The sequence below is a fragment of the Epinephelus fuscoguttatus genome, linkage group LG6 (assembly GCF_011397635.1).
Source record: "Epinephelus fuscoguttatus linkage group LG6, E.fuscoguttatus.final_Chr_v1".
NCBI classification, from domain to species: domain Eukaryota; kingdom Metazoa; phylum Chordata; class Actinopteri; order Perciformes; family Serranidae; genus Epinephelus; species Epinephelus fuscoguttatus.
In genome coordinates, this window is record NC_064757.1 from 31,379,631 (window position 1) to 31,396,755 (window position 17,125).

General features: G+C 39.5%; 1 protein-coding gene across 5 annotated transcripts in view; it reads left to right on the top strand.

Moving 5' to 3' along the window:
* Positions 1-17,125, top strand: part of gpat2 (glycerol-3-phosphate acyltransferase 2, mitochondrial) — a 194,141-nt gene that overhangs the window by 10,682 nt on the left and 166,334 nt on the right. For 4 of the 5 annotated variants that reach the window (XM_049578313.1, XM_049578312.1, XM_049578316.1 and 1 more), the window contains exon 2: positions 5,076-5,141. The gene's annotated coding sequence lies outside the window, so the exon portion shown is untranslated. The remainder of the gene's footprint in view (positions 1-5,075; positions 5,142-17,125) is intronic. The other variant, XM_049578315.1, reaches the window with a different exon arrangement.

Here is a 17,125-nt window from a genome sequence, read left to right on the forward strand (position 1 = left end):
GAAAGAAATCACAAGTGTCTCCCAAATGCCATTAGATTTTAATTCATACAGTACTTAGATCACCCTAAGTATTATAAGGAAATTGTCTTATACTGGGGCCAGTTACCTTAACGCCCTATTCCTCAGTGAGCTGAATTCAGGCACCAGTCATGTAATACTAGTTAGGAGGGCTGTCGCAGTCTCTGCTGTCTTGAGTCAAGCAAATTGATATTTTCTATATTGTCCTATTAAGGTATCAAGGAAGTTAGTGCATGACTTACATTTGGGACCCTAATGTTTATAAACTAAAATAGCTGAGCCCACATACAGACATGAGGGTGTACTTGAAAACATTAGAAACTAAAGACTGCAGACACAAAGTTTGACTGGGGTTATTACAGATGATGGTGATGATGATAATGATAGTCGTTGTTATTGAAGAAGCATATACTATTTTCTTTGGACACAGAAATGAGTTAATTGGATTCAGTGAATTTGATTAATGGAAGAGGTGAAGGTATATTTCATGAGTTACTGTCCTGCAGGGCTGTCTTGCTGCCATGTGTATGGGCTGTAATGCAATGATACTATAAAGTCCCTCCTGTTCCCATAAATCTGAAGATATATATTACTTCCTGTGTGCAGAATTACCGGGAGTATAAATCCATGAGATAACCTTCCTCTTTGATGGGTTGTGCTGCTGCTTCAAGGAGATTGTTTTTCAGAAATATAGACATTGTCCAATGTATACATATTTTACAAACATTTTGAGTATGACCAAACTAGACAAAGTGTTAGTCTGACAGAAAAGACAATACAGAAAGGTATTCTCCAACAGTTTTGAAAGTTCTGTATGTAACTTTTTTAATGTATTGATTGCTGTGCATTTGCAATGGGTGAACAGATTTTAATGTAACATAAAAACCGAGACCTTTTCCGACATGCTTGTTGCCTGTAACATCCTGTGGAAGTACTCGGGACAATTTTCTAGGAAAAGCCAAAGGATGCATGCTCCTGATTGCCTTGCCTCTCCTCAGCTCCCCTACAGTGCTAACAGTGTGCAAAACTAGCTTATGTTGGCTTAGAAATGGAATTCGCTAATGACAAGGAATGACTGGCAGGGCCTTCATTTAACCGCAGTAGCAACTTGAATTCAGCCAGTGCAAGACCCAGTGTTCAGGGGTCTAATCCCAGTATGCCTGACTCCCTGCTGGATAAACAAACTTTCAGTTGCTGCCGTTAAATATTAGACCCAACGCTGCCACTGCCCTCCAGCTCACTGTAAGCCTTGGAGCCAGTATTCTACTTGGTGGTTGTAGTCTAATGTGTGATGGTGAGACGGCACCTGGATACGGGTGCTAGGTTTGGGTGGTATCCAGTTTTTCAGACCCTCCTGAAATGTTACCGGGGTGTATGGTACATGAAGATATTTGTGTACAAAAGTAAACAAACAAAAAATAAAAAGTTGAGCTGCTAGTGGCGATAGAAGTCATTGTAGCCATGCACGAGTTTCCCCTCTTTCTCTGCTGTCCTGTAACGTTATCCCCACCACTTGCAGTCTTGTCTTTCTCAGTTTAATTACCTTTTCCACCAAAAAGAGACTGACCTCTAGTGGCTCGTGCTGTGCATTGCATCACCTCAATATGGCATCTCTGTATTAGTTAAATAAAAAAGAGGAGCGTCTGTAATTTCAACAGAATTGACAATTATGCCGTGAGGATTTCTAAATACCCTGGTATATCGTAATACTGTAATACAGCCAGAGCCTAGCAGGCCAGGTGACAGATTTGTTTCAGATGTGATACAGATATTTCATACGAGACTTCATAAGAGGGAAGGAAACTGTCTTTGCATTTTATTTAGATTAAAGTCTGTTAAAATGAAAGTGCTTGTGTCACCATACATGTGGCTTTGACTCACATCTGAACATTTAGCCCACTTGATATATATTGTGTAATGCCATTCAACCTACTGTGCCCTACATGCTTCCTTTACTTTTCTGATAACACAGCACAAATCTTTTGTCAGGAGCATGTATCTCCATTGATTGATTGAACAAAACTAAGTCAAAAAGCAGTGTGGCGCACACTGATTGACACTATGTTCTTTTTTTTTTTTTTTTTACCTAAAATGTCTTCACAGCAGTTTGTCATAGTAAAAGGCAAACAGAGATGAGTGATAACTGATGCTGTGATGGAGCAGCCCTGTATCTTGTTGTCTGTTCAAAGGTACTTACAGGGATCAGAGCTCAGACTGTTTGATATTAAATTCCAGATCAAAATGTTTAACACACATTTATGTAAGAAGTTACTAGTTGATTTTGGAGTAAGTGAGCGAGTTATATTTTTATGTTTCTGTCATGTTGGATTCAAGGGTGTTTTACAGTTAATGAGGCAATTAGCCAGTCTTAGATCCCTGAAAGAGAGAAACCTGAATTCATAAAGTTTACAGTTGTATTTCTCTGTTTGATAAAGAAAATAGGCCTGCAGGCCAGATCTGGTATGCCAAAGGGTCAAATCTGGACCACTGGATGACTTTATACACCTGACGGCTGGGCTCCACCAGGCATGTCAGCGGTGCGACACGTCTGCAGTGCGAGTCCCGTAGCAGCTTGGGTTCCTGTTAATCAATTACAGCGGCTTCACCGGCAACGGGAGCAGCGCGACAACCCCCGTCTGTCGCGCGACAACTCTCTATTTTACGTGGCTCTTCTATTTTTGTCGCGCTACACTCCCCTACACGACCCTCCAGCAGATGACTACATGAAATAGTGTGCTAAACGAGCACAATGTGTTTTTAAATGAATAAACCATTATCATAGGTGATATGTGATGATTTTTTTTTTCATGCATTTACCCATGTTTATCCATGACATTTTGTAAATGTCCGTGGCGGACATTTGAAAGCGAGTAGATGACAAACAGTACAGTAAACTTGTAGATAACTCAAATATATGTAATAACTTAGGTGGAAAATGCTTTAACATTTCATGCAGCCTCTCGGCTCGGCAAATGCTAAACAACCCCGCTGGCTTCTCTACGTGTCGCTTCCGTACGCTGTCAGTGGAGCCCAAATGAATACACTGCGACGCTACGCTGACATGACGCTTACGTTTGCAGCCGGTGGAGCCCAGCCGTTAGCTGACGCACTTGTGAAGGGTAAGAGGTGTCAGGTTTTAGGAGCAGCTGCTTCAAACGGCTTTTAACCCTGACCAGAACACAACTCTCTGAAAAAAAACAATAGATATTTACTGTGGTCATATTTTAAGATATTGATCATTATACAACATATTGTAAACCAGCAGCTGTAGCAAAAAGAATCTGTATTAGACTTATCTTAAAACAATATCCGTAGAACCCTGTTACTGAGGCACTGCCAAAACCTTAGGCAGGTTAGATTTGTAAGGCAGGAGATTACTGAACCTGCTTCCTTAATAGTTCCCACTTTAGTTTGGTATGGCAATGTCAGCACTGCTACACAGGAGTGGAAACATATTGAATATTGCACATGTAATGACAGTTAGCAGTAGACCAAACGTGGAAAAACTGAGACATATTGTTGAAATTGCACCTATTTTTCTTAAGACATCTTAGACTGTTCATCGTCTTGTTTTGTAAATAAATAAATGTTTTAAGAATGTACTTTTTTACACTAAAGGTAGAAAGAATTTGTAGGCGTTATTTTTAGGTTATTATGAAATGGTTTAAGTGGTCTGGCCCATTGGCGGTCAAATTCTGCTGTATGTGGCCCAAGAACTAAAATGAGTTTGTATCTGCTCTGTTCAGAAACAAGCATTATAAAATGAGCATCTCTGTGTAATGTTATTGCTGCAGCAGTGACCTATTCAAGGATGAAAAAGTCATTTACAAGTCAGATCCCAAATGATTTCTACTTAAAGGGAAGCTTTGCTAATATTCAATCAGCTTTGTGTCATCACAGTGTGGGTAATATGTGCAGATGAACGGTGTTTAGCTTCCTCCCGTGCTGTGAGTGCCTGGAGCTCCCCGCCCGTTGATGACATGTGTTAATTCACCCAGCAGACCTCCTGCGGTAAATAAGCAGGGATTTCTTGACGCTTGCAGCAGGGGGAAAACCAAACACAGTTCAATTTCGCACACTGCCCACACTGCCATGACACAGAGCTGGTTGAATATTGGCAGTTTCCTTTTAAGTAACCAAATGGAACAAGGCTGCAATACTAAGTTTTAAGGAATGAAAATGAATCGGTAACAGATTATTCCACATTTTTGACAAAAACATTTTTAAACACCCACCTGATGTGTAGGTTGAGGTTGGACAAAAAGGGTGAATATGAGAGAAATTGAAACCACAGCTGAGGCCTAGTGTAATATTTTTAAGCGCTGACAGGATCAGAGATACCATGTCATTTCACCCTCTGACGGAGAGGAGAGGAGGGAAGCCTGTATGTGTGTCGTGTTGATATGTGAGCTAATCCACATTTCAAGTGCCTCCATGTGTGGGGGAGTGTGTAGCAACAGTTGGCCGGAAAATGGATTGACTTTAATAAAGTAGAAAGCAGTGTTCATCTGCACTGGTTTGCTGAAAGACTCACGTAGTGTATCAGTGCAGTGAACTTGTACGTCATAGTAGATAGAAAAGAGTTTGTTAACTGCAATCAAATGAGCTCTGAGTCAGAGGTTTTCTCCCCCTCCCCTTACATCTCATCCCTCTCCTCTCTCATTTGTCTTTGCTCGCTGCACTGATGTCTTCCCTATTACCTCTGATTTGACTTGTCTGGTTGTGAATACCTAATCACGCTGAAGATGCCACACTTTCTTCCCTTGAAGGCTTTATTCTTATCACTCTCATCTCATGGTTGGGCTGATACTCATGCCTTGCTGAGGGGGAGGGTATGTGCCACATACAGCTCATTCAGTGTAAATAAGCATGTGCATGTCATGACCTTGTAGAAAATGAAATATAATAGTACCCAAACACTTTTGTTTTGGATATTCCCTCATTTATGCAGTGTGGCTTGTCTGGCATCATTCATAAATTCATAAATTCGAATTAATGCTTCAGTATTGTTCACTATGATGACTTCAGGCTCCTGACATGTCTTTTGTTTCCTTTAGACAGCGCTGAACGTCCAGACACCAGTTGTCCTCATCAGACAAACCCTTCTGCTGCTTCAGAATAAGGTAGGACAAACATCCCTCTTCCCATTGCCAACAGACAGTGTACAACATGGCGAAGCCTGCATGCTTGTGTGTGTGTGTGTTTTAGCCTGTGTGAGCTCATTCTGTGTAATCCCCACTAGTGGATGCATAGGGGCTCCTCAGCTCTTGGGGTTGTACTCAAGGCCTTGGTTGGGGGTCCACAGCTGTTGTATGGAAAATGTACTGAATAAGTCACTTTTAGTTGCTATGTTACAAGGGACCATAGCAACAGTATAACGTCATCACTATCACAGGGAGTGTTTTTCTTGGAGGAAAAAACACATCCTTTGAATTCTGAGTATGGCCTGCTGAGAGTTTCTATGTGGAAAATCAAAAGGAATGATAGTTGAGACATGTGACTATAGATTAGTTATTACCATACATAAATGATATACTCTGTGAGAGGGAAGTTGTGCTACTTCATGATACTCGTCATACATGCATTACTCTGACTAGAAAATTGTCCATCTGAACTCTGGCGAACTTTAAAGCACATTCAGGATCTCACTGTGTTCTCTACATGTACAGAAAATATGAATGCAGCCCTAGTTTCAGGGCTTTTTTAAAACCAACTGGGATGTAGCCTATTTGGTTTGCATGTGGTTCTTTGAAGTGCTGTGCCTTGTGAGTGTCTTCTGTCAAGGGAACTGAAGCAGTAATTCATGGTATCTGGTGGGCAATGATTGCATCTGTCTCCCTCTACATGAGTGCTCTTGAGGGAATCGTGTTAGTTAGCCTATGCGCGTGTTCATGTGGATGTGTGTTTGTAAGTCCTGTAGCTGCAACTGCTCTCAGAACCAGTTTGCTGTATTAATCAATACCAGTGTTTACTGTTTTATGTCTTTCCCTCATTTCTACATTTCTTTTAATTTCTTTCATGTTTGCCTTTTAAATTTACTGTAGTAGACATTTGGTTTTGATGTGGGGGATGTTATGATGTTTCAACAATTCAGGTCCTCCATATTAGCACATATTAATATTTTGTAAGAATATCTGTGTTGATATGACGTATCATATAGGTCCTGGCAATGTTTAAGTTTACACAACAGTGTCTGTATATTTTGAATAGTGCATGATAGTGGATTATACTTAAGTTATGTTTACATTTATTTATGAGGTAGAATGCAGGCGCAAGCTATTTACACCAGGTATGGTGCTGTAAGGTAGTTTAATGTGCATAACAGAAGGAGTGTGGACAACATTGTGTGTAAAAGACGGCGTAAAGTTTGTGTTGATTTGGATCGTAATAAGTTTTTGACCGTTTTGCAGTGTTATAACACGACGGGAATATGATGAGAATATATAGAAATTGGACATCGAGCACCTAATCTTTTTAGCAAAGATAAACAACTAATTTGCTTAGAGCTGAACTAATAATTATTTCTATTAATTATCATTTAAACTGTCAAACATTGTAGGAAAATAGTATAAAATACTTGTCAGCATTTCCCAGAATCTAAAGGGACGTTTTCAAACAGCTCATTTTGACCTACTAACAACAAAGCAGCAAATTACCCCATTTGAGACATCTGTAATTACGTGTGCTGATTGACTGAAAACACTAACTTAAATCAAAGTGTTTGCTGGTTATAATTTTCCCTTGATTAAACTTTTTGATTAATCAACTGTTTGTTTCATCTCTAGTTTTGTAAGCATTTAGGCGCTATCAAAACGTCATGAGACTTTGTAGTGCCGTTGGGATTGACTTCAACTGGTACAGGCAGCACTGCCATTGTTCTACACACAGTACAAGTATTACAGTGAAATTATCCTGGGTCAAACATGCAAATGTTATAACATTTAGTGATTATTGATGGTTTAAAAGGTAACGTCTGTTTGCGTTGTGTTGATAAAGGTGTGCCTTAGTTATTATGGTTGCATTGATTGAAGGAATAAATGCAGTATGGTGTTTCACCCATAAGAAGATATGGTAGGTAAAACAAACTATCCTCATGTTCCTAAATGCTTGATTAGAGCCTGGCAAATATTATGGGGTGATACTGGATTATCACAGATATATTATTGTCAGCCAATAACGGACAACAAATCCCAGAAGAAAAATGACAAAAAATACGTTTTTAATAAGAGTTAAAATAATCCATTCCTCCCATTCAGATCGATTTTCATTTGAATGACTGGATACTAATTCAAGAAATCCGAATTCCATCTTTTAGTATTCACTTTTTTACACTGATGTGTGAAGCTTTAACCCATTAATCCCACCGGTAGTACATGGGCGGTGGCTCTAAAGTATTAACGACAGTGATATTGAGAAACTCTGACAGTACCCGTTCTTTTACCTGTAACTGTTCACTTATTTCACTCAGTTGTGATGTCAGGACTGTGATTTATTTTATTGACATTTTAGATTTGTAAGTCAGTAAAATATGGAGTTTATATTGTGACTTTGTCATTTTAATATTGCTGTTGCTGCTCTAAAAACAACATTTAATTATAAAATATTCTGTTTTAATCCTGTCCTAAATATATTCTTTTTTTGACAGTTCCTTGTAAATTTAGCAGTATTAGCTCTCTGTTAATCTCTTTCACTTTCCAGCAAAAATGGTACTATTACTATCTTTTTGTTATCTTATTATCTTACTGTTAATATCCCCAACTGAATCAATATTGAATATTGAATCAAATCAGAAATCCAATTGAATCGGGACCTTGTGAATCGAAATTGAATCAATTCAGGAAATCGATGATTATACCTACCCCTAAAACATATAAGTTCACATGATTTTGAAACAGTTTATCGACCAGAGAAAACTATCAAGCGTATTTATTTATTTAACTGAACTAAAATGTCCCACTCAGTACGTAGTTTTTATTTTACTACAATAGACTGTATAAAAATAATGGACAGAGCCACCGTGACGTCACCCGCTCGTTTGTGGACTCCATTTTAAAGGATCAAGTTTGGCATTTGGCTGTAGCCACTTTATCCAGGAAATGATAATATTTGGACGAGAGTGTGGAGCTGTGGAGGAACGAGGGACTGATCTGACTCATTGAGGGTGATGACGCCTCACTTTGAATGCCTAACTTTAATCCTTATTGAAATGTAAACAGGTGAGTTATATAGAAATTAACCCCCTGTACAGCTGTCATGAATGTTGAATTGGCTATAGAGAGCAAACTGTTTTTTGTACCAGGTTGTAAACATGTTTATTTCTGCTGTAAAGTTGGGCATTTTAATAACATGGGGGTCTATGAGGACTGACTCACTGTTGGAGCCTCAAGTAGCCCTTAGAGAAACTACAGTTTTTGGTACTTCCATTTGGTTTCATTTTGTAGTCTCAAAGGCTCCTGCTTGGTTATGCCTCTGTGCATAATATTTTGGGTGTCTGTCCATCCATCTGTCTGTCCTATTCTTGTGGACATGATATCTCAGTAATGCCTAGAGGTAATCTCTTCAAATTTGGCACAAACGTCCCCTTGGACTCAAGAATGTACAGGAATGTACTCAAGAATGTACAGATTACAATTGGTGGTCAAAAGTCAAAGGTCACTGTGACCTCACAAACTTTTTTCCTGGCCTCTTCATACGCTACAATTCATACACTAATTATGACAAAATTTCACACTCACTGTGACTTTGTAATATTCTGCAGAACCACTTTTGGGGCCTTTGTCAAACACCATAACTCAGGAACAGAAGAGGAGAACAGAAGGGGAGACATTTGGTCAGACACTGAGTTGATGACTCTAATCTTGGGTATACATGTTGAAACTGTGCTGATTGTATAGATCTCCTGTGCTGCCGGGGGGAAGATGTGAGTGACGTATCCATGTTATAGAATTTGTAACTTCTTTGCAGCAACATCCATATCTGAAGCATTGTCTGCTGTCTCGTGATTGTCATTTCAGCATGTGACATGTCTCTCTATCAGTCCTCTGTACGCCTCTGTAAAAATAGTCTCTAAGTGAAGACAGCATGTTTCCCACTGGAAATTATTCACTGGCAGATCAAACATGTCAATATAGTGATGACTCCATTTTGCCAAAAAGTACATTAAATTCCTTTAAAGTCTGCTCTGCATATATTATAAGAGTCTGGACAGATGTGAATGTAGATTCAGATTCAGATTTCTTTATTGTCATGCAAACACACAAGGAAATTAAGATGCACTCAAGGACCAAGCTCATATATAAAAATAAGTAAGAAATAGTAATAAAAATATATAAATACCTCCATTCCAATCAAATTGTACACAATGGTAGATACACCTCATACACTCACTGCCAACCTGTGTAGTTAAAATGGGATTAAAAAGTAGTGCTCATGCACATTATTTCACATAAAATAAGTCATTGCACTCAAGAAAATAAACTCTAATGTGTTTTAGTGGGTATGCTTCACTTCAGAGTTCAGTATGGTAATGGCTTTGGGGTGGGGGCTGTTTTTGACTGAGACTGAATTTTGTGGTGCGTGTTTTGATGGATCTGTAGGATTTTTTGGAGGGCAGTGGCTCATGGGAGTAATGTAAACCGCACCTTGAATGGTTGGCAGAGTTATGCAGCTGTGAGGCGGTAATTCTAGTTAATTAATTAATAAAAGTTAATATATTGTTCAGAGCGTATCTGTCCCAGTATCATTTGGGCTGTGACCAAGAGTCACACATTTTCTCTGTAATTTACCATGCAAAAATAATTTAGAAACTTTTCTTTTTATTCCCCTAAATATCATCAGCAAGATTGAAGAGCATTACAGAAGCATATCACATAACTTTAAGTCTGTAAACCAGAATGTGGGACATCTGTTTTAAGGGTCACTTAAAAAAGTCTTGAGACTTAACTGAACTCAATTTAGTTGGTGAGCACTAACTCAAACAGCTGATTGTACCTCCTTCGTTATTTGTGCACCACAGTCAACTGACACTCTACCCCCACCCTTTCTTTTTCTCCTCTTCATGAGGTGCTGCTGCAGAACCACAGGACCACAGGAACAGGCTTGAGGGAGACCGTCTGAATTCCCTTCCTCTCTTTTCACTTTTGCCCTCTTTTTAAATTTCCCCGAGCATATGCTCTCACACAAAGCTGGCATTCTCTCTCGTAGCTGCTCATCGTGTCACACTTTTGCTCGCCAGGAGACAGTGGGTGGGCATCTACGTCTTGTGGGTGCAAATATATCTATAAGTATCTTTTTATCTTCACCCCCTCAAACCATCACTTCCACCATGTGCCGTGATCTACCCTCAGTCTTGCAAAACTTGTAAACAACTATTCATCTAAAATTGTGCCAGTGGTAGAAAGGCTTCTTTTTCTTTAAAGAGCAGAAGGCATTCCCCCTGTTTCTGATTTCATTTGATCACATGGAAATCAGCCAGCTGCGATATATTCGCCGTTAGCTTATAGCAGCTATATCTGTATCAGTGTACATAGAGGCTAATTAGTGATGTGCAATACCAAAACAATCTTAATGATAGTTAGAAATAGTGATGCAGTTGTATAGTTTGTCCACCAGAGAGCACTGAAAGGTTCAACTGTGAAATGTTATACCAAGCTTTCACCTGGACAAATGATTGTGAAAGGGCTGAGGGACGCCAGTGTGGAAGTAAATTTATGTCAGTGAGTCCTTGACGCCCTACTCATTTTTGCATTTGTCATTTCAACTTCAGCAACCTCTGAATGTTTTGTACGTCATCACTCTCTGCTAATTATTATTAGCATCGTAACTTCTGTTGGTGTATTTTGCCTACCTCTGTCAGCACTCTCAGCCACTCACTGCTGCGCCCAAATAAGTTTTTACATTCACACACTGATTTTCACTCCCAGTCCCATATGTAGCAGAACACTGCAATATGTAGCCCTGTTGCTGTAAAGCACTGCAACACCAGCATGCTAAGGTGGATGAAACACAGTAGAGCACAGTAAAGAAAGGATTTTTTCGCCCTCAGATACATTGTTGTCAGCGTAGACAAGGTATGCTCAAAAGTGAGTGTGAAGCTGTTGCCGCATACCAGCACTCCCAAGCTCCTTTTTTTTCAAAGCATGACAGTTGTGCTTGGAGATTCAGCTTTTGAAATGCACTATGGCTGCCCACGACTAAAAATATTCCTAGTCGACCAGTAGTCGTCATTTAGGGCCATTAGTCGTCTAGCTGCCCGCATGTTTACGATATTAATACAATTATTAAATGATATATTTTGGGCGAGGCAACACAATGGTTTGAGTTGAAGGTGTGAGAAAGAATAGTATCAGTAACATTGTTAACACTGTGCTACATTACAGTGAAATACAAAACCGTACGAATGAATCTTCTTTAATATAGGCCTATATTTTATCTACAAGCCGCCTGTTGATGACGTTGGTGGCTAATGGGCATGTGGCTGCTTCCATGTTTCAGATGATACGTCATGTTTGTAGTCGACCAATGAAGATGAGTTTACATATCACCTTGGGTTCGTCCTTCACCTCTCAAAATGATCCCACACTTTGGATTTTCTGCCTGACATGTTATTAACTAGCCTGTGGAATAACTGCAGGTACCAGCCCTGGAAATTAGCATGACTCCTGTCTGACTGCTGAGTGTGGCCTCTTCCTGTGTCTGTCCTTTCAAATTAAATTCCCACATGGTCCAGTCATATAGGTTTAGATTTATTTTGACAAGGCACAGTTCCTAATAGAGTTTCACATTTGTTTGTTTGATTTTTTCTGCAACTAAGCGACCAATAAAATCTTGCAGACCAATGACCTTTCTGGTTGACTAACGTTTGGTCGACTGTTAGGGGGCAGCCCTAGAATGCACCGAGCATCACATGTCATTTGATAAGAAACAATCAATCACAGCCGGCATTAAAATATGGAGGAGAAGTTGCTCATTGTAGTGCAGGGCTACTCAAAGCTTTATGAGTTGTCCAAGGCAATATTTAAAGATACACTTAAAAACAACATCTGTAACAAGATCAGCTCTGAACTCTGAATTTCTGGCACGCAGGCTACAATACATTGTTTGTTCGCTTTGCAAAAACTTGCCACTGTGCTCTTGAAAGCTGGCACTGGAGTCACACCCAGCTGGCGACTTTACGCGTATGAGTCTTCCTTCCGCTCATCAACACAGATATATGTAGATCCCTTAGGTACCATGAGCTGTGAGTGCATTTCAGAGGAGCAGAATCTGTAGTGCATCAAGGACTCATTGACGTAAATTCACTTCCACACTGGTGGCCCCTGTGTACCTTAGTCCTTTGTGGTGCTTTGTTTGTGCATTGTTTTTGCCACTTCACATTGTAGTGCCTCAGTACCATCACATCTGCATGATGTGGAGAGGCTTGTGGAGTGTTTATTTGTTTCAATATCCCTGCAGGAGTCTGCTTTTTAATAGTGCATGAGCAGCTTCATACCTCTATCAAATTAACACTCTAGTGGTGTTTTTGTAATGTCTCTCATTCTACTGCTCTGTTTGCATTTTCAATTTCAATGTCCTCTTCTAACACCACTCTTTTCCATTTATCAATTTGTCATCCTTTCTTCTCTCTCCCACTCCCATGTCTGTTTCTGTGGAAGTCGTCTCAACCTCTCCCCTTCTAACACTATGCGGGCCACTTGGGAGCTGGAGTGCATATGCTAGGATGTTTACACATATCACTGATAAATTGTTTGGCTTGATCTCAGAGAGCAGACCTGCTATTAGAATGGTTTATCTGATTTGGTGCTGGGGGAAGCAAATTTGCCATTATTTTTATGTGATTAAAAATGATTCCTGTGGGCCGACTTTTCATTTCTACAGTGTTCTCAAAACTCCAGGGCGGTTGGGCGGTAATTTGCTATCTTCTTTACCCTGTTTGGATTAAACTTGCACCCATGCATTTTCACAGTAAAGAAACCTTTATCATTTCATCCTCTTTTTAATTTTTGTCACACTAGTGTAGTGCCATTTCAACACATAACTGTTCAGAACGGGGCGATTGGTTGGCCTGCTCTGCGTACAGCTTTTTCGAAACACTCCACACTGTGCTTCCTTGAGATTTGTTAAGATGTTTGGATATGAAAACTATTAAATTACGATGCTGTTGTACCCTAAAATAACATACAAAAAGCCCCCAGAATACTTAAAAAGTATGCGACATGAGGGTACCTTACCCTGCAGATTCAGATTTTACTCACAAAATAAAACAACTTAAATATGATGCATTGCTATTCATGAAACTATCCAGCATTATATTAGAATTGAAAAGGCCACCTGGATCAGATGCCAGTTAAATTTAAGTACATTGCCTCTCTCTTCCTTTTCACTTTAAGTAAACATTTGAATGCAGGACTTTTTCTGTGAGGTATTAATAGTTTAGCTATAAATACTTCATAGTTTTACTTCAGAATTAAATGCAACTTTACTACTGCCAATACCAACATTCCCAGTTACAGAGAGGGTGAAAGGTAAAGTAAAGTCAGTGTTTGCCTGGGGCCGCCAAATCACTAAATCCACCCAAGTCCCAGCTTCTCGAGGTCTGAAACACTGGTGAGCAACACTTAGCAGAGGTATTAGTTTCCAAATAGGTGTTTTACTCACTTGCCTTGACATAACCACCATGGTTATAAAGAAGAGCAGGGATTTGTTAAGCAGAGGTATTTTTAGTGTTGTAAGTTGGTATAGCAAAGAAAAAATGGCACCCCAGTAGCAGCTACTGACAGTTAGCAATGCCGGTGATTATACAGAGCCCTCAAGCCCCACCCTCGCTGCTGCACAGAGCGCTGTTCACCTGTTTATTCAAATTCTATAAATATGGAACGTGTCGCTTGTCCAAATCGCACCAAATTCAACACTGCACCAGAGGACTGCATCAGGGCTGGGATCCCATGGGTCCCATGGGACCTAACACAAATTTTGTGGGAACAGGTGGTTTTTATATTTGTCGCAGCATGAGCGGGCAGTAAAAAAAAGTCTTGCACATTCTGGAGATTAATTAACATGAAGCATGGATATGTCAACAAGTAAATTTGAAGGCAAGGCAAGTTGGATTTGGAGGAATCTCCAGGGATATTACAGGTAATAATAATAACAGTGAATCCCAGAGACACCAGAATAACTGTAATTATGCACTAGAAGGTAATTTTGCAACTTAATACACATATCTTTCTCGATACTACAGTAAAATAACATGTTTTCTCTGTGGGATGTGAGTCTATTTATAATCTGTTGTGCAGGCATGTATGGTCAGAGTGTTTGTGGGTGCGGGTGGGAGCTAACATACACCCTGCTGGAATGGGTGAGAACAGATAACACACTCTGCGGAAGTGGGCGGTAATGGTCAGAAATCCAGCAGGCAGGAGCGGGATTGGGAAAACAGCCTCGCTCAGGGCTCTACACTGCACTTCCTTGGTTCCCCAGCTGTACACCCGCCAAGGGTTAAGTAGAATGGTTCTCAAAATATGGGAAGAACATACACATGCAGAGACTTTTTGTCTAATAGTTAGATGTTTGTGTCTTAATTGGTGTTTATGGACTATACATGTTGGTTTACTCTTATTTTATTAGGCCTTGAATAGTGTAAAGTTATACTGATAGCACTACTAGGTACAAAGAATTATATATTGGTAGTTAAACTGTTGACAAAGATGTGAATGTCGAATTAAAAACATACTCCATTGTACTGTACCACACACTTCAGTTCTCACAGGATGTAGTTAAAAGTCAGTATGAGGACATGTGTCTCCTTTACATTGTTTATCCTTAGTTTTAGATTAGAGTGAAATAATTTAGACTTCTTTGCCCTCATTAATTGTTGGATAATAGAGCAGTACTTCAGCAGTCTGTAGTCATAGCTGTTGTGTCTAGTTAATCAGAAACATGATTACACTATTCAACTTTTAAATTTTAAGCACATGATGTAGTTGTTCTTTTCTTTACATTCTTTCGCAGACATTCATCCACCAAAGAATTATCTGCTGCCCTTGCATTGCTGTGTTATTCTTTTTGGGGACATTTTTGTTGTATTCCCATGACATTAATCAGCTGCTCTACAGGACTTTCAACTTTGTGTATGCATCAGTGGATACTTGTCTGAGTGCACTAATGGCATTGTGCTAAGTGTCATGTCCAACCCCAAAGACTGTTTTTCATCTCTGTTAGGTTGACAGTTGCTTTTTTCAGCCTGGTGCCTGCTTTCCTTTAATCACGCTACTGTAGGGTGAAAGGTTAGTTTCCCAGTGCTGCAGAAGAAAATAACAGAAAGCAGAGAGATTTAGTGCAGAAACAGACATATAAAATAGGGCTAAAGTAGGGCTTGGCAATATATATTGATATTATATTGATAGGTCTTAGAGTTTGGATATTGTTAGTGTGTAATCTTGTCCTGGTTTTGCTCACTTTGCTCACTTCATCATTATATCCACATTACTGATTAATATTTTGTGAAAGCAAAAGTTTGTTGCAAAGTAGATATCGACGTCTTCGGTTAAACATTGTCATATTTAATTTTCTGTATATTGCCCATAGGGTGAATGGTGTATCAAATCCAGATATTGATATTACAATGTACATAACAGAAGGCAATTCTCAAACTGCAAATGTGGCATTTTTTTTTTAGTACAACACAATCTAACCAACCAGGTGGGTTGGAAACTCCTGACCCTGTGGGCTTCACATGCACACATGGTGTTCAACCCTCCATGTGACATAGTGAGCCAATGAGAGTAGATAATAAAAAACAACAGCTGCAGATATGATGTAGCGGCACAGAGGAGGAGCAACCTCCCATCGTAAGGCTCCAAGATAACATCTTTTCTCTTCCGCTTGGAAGTGGTGACTTTACAGCTCACAGATACTTAATACGACACAGTCTCTGACTTTTGTTTGGTATCTGGTGTTGGCAAAAAAATGTTTTTGCCATTTCTGATTCGTTGTTGGTGCCATTAGGGTGTTTACTATATTAGTTGGGTACAGCCCTAAAAATTACGCACCATGTGCAAACTTTGATGATCATAGTACTACTGTCTAAAATAGCGAGGTTTAAGTGCAGTCCACATGTTTACACATTACATTGTTGTAAGAGCAGAGTATTGTGTGTACAGTGAAGTTGTGGACGAGTGTGAGGAAGACAGAGAGATGGTGGATGTTCCAGAGCAGACAGGTGTTGGCGATCAAATTACCGGTGAAGTTGTCACGTGGTAATGTACACTGCAGGTTTCAGTTTGTCTGTGAATTAATGCTGCAGCTCATCAAGACTAAGTAAAGTCCCCGTGTCTTGGTTCACAGCTGCTGGGTGAAGTGAAGGTAGTAAACCCTGAAGTAAACATCAACATCCAGATCATGCTCGGGAAGCTGAAGCAGGACAGTTAACAACATGTTTACAATAAGGCTTTGAGTTATCAAAATATTTTAGAGTGGTAGAGCCAAATCAGTTTGTGTGATTTGCTGCATGCTGTAACTGATGGGAGATCAGTAAGATTCATATTTTATTTTTCAATAATAATACAGATAAGGAAGAAAAAATTGGTTTAAGAAAATATTTTCCCAGATTGTTCAGCTCTAATATAAAACGGTAGTCTAGGTATTTCAAATCAATGTCAGTAGAACTGAAAATTATTAGAAATTGAGTCTGTCCATGCAGAAAATGTCTCTGGCGTCCAACTGAAGTGTGATATTTTGCAATTTCATTTGGAAACCAGACGTTTGAATGTTGGTATTGAATAAACTCCTATTTCTTAGAGATAGGGGCCACATTTTGGAACAGCAGAGTGATATAGCGTTGTGTTTTGGTTAATGATTCAATCTGCCGTTTTCTTCTGACTTTGCTAAGGTTTCAGCAAAGGCTCAGTCAGGATACCCAAAGATTTGCAGTGCCTGTTAGATCCTTAGGCTGCCTGGGGTTGATGAGTGAACAAGTGAATTATTTTTGTAAGAGATTCTGAATCATTATGAGCTCTGGTTAGTGACTGATGGAGTGAGATTGTGGATACAGGCAGCTGATTTGAGCTTCTTTTGTAGGATGTCTTGGCTCAACTTTGTGGGCATGTTAAGA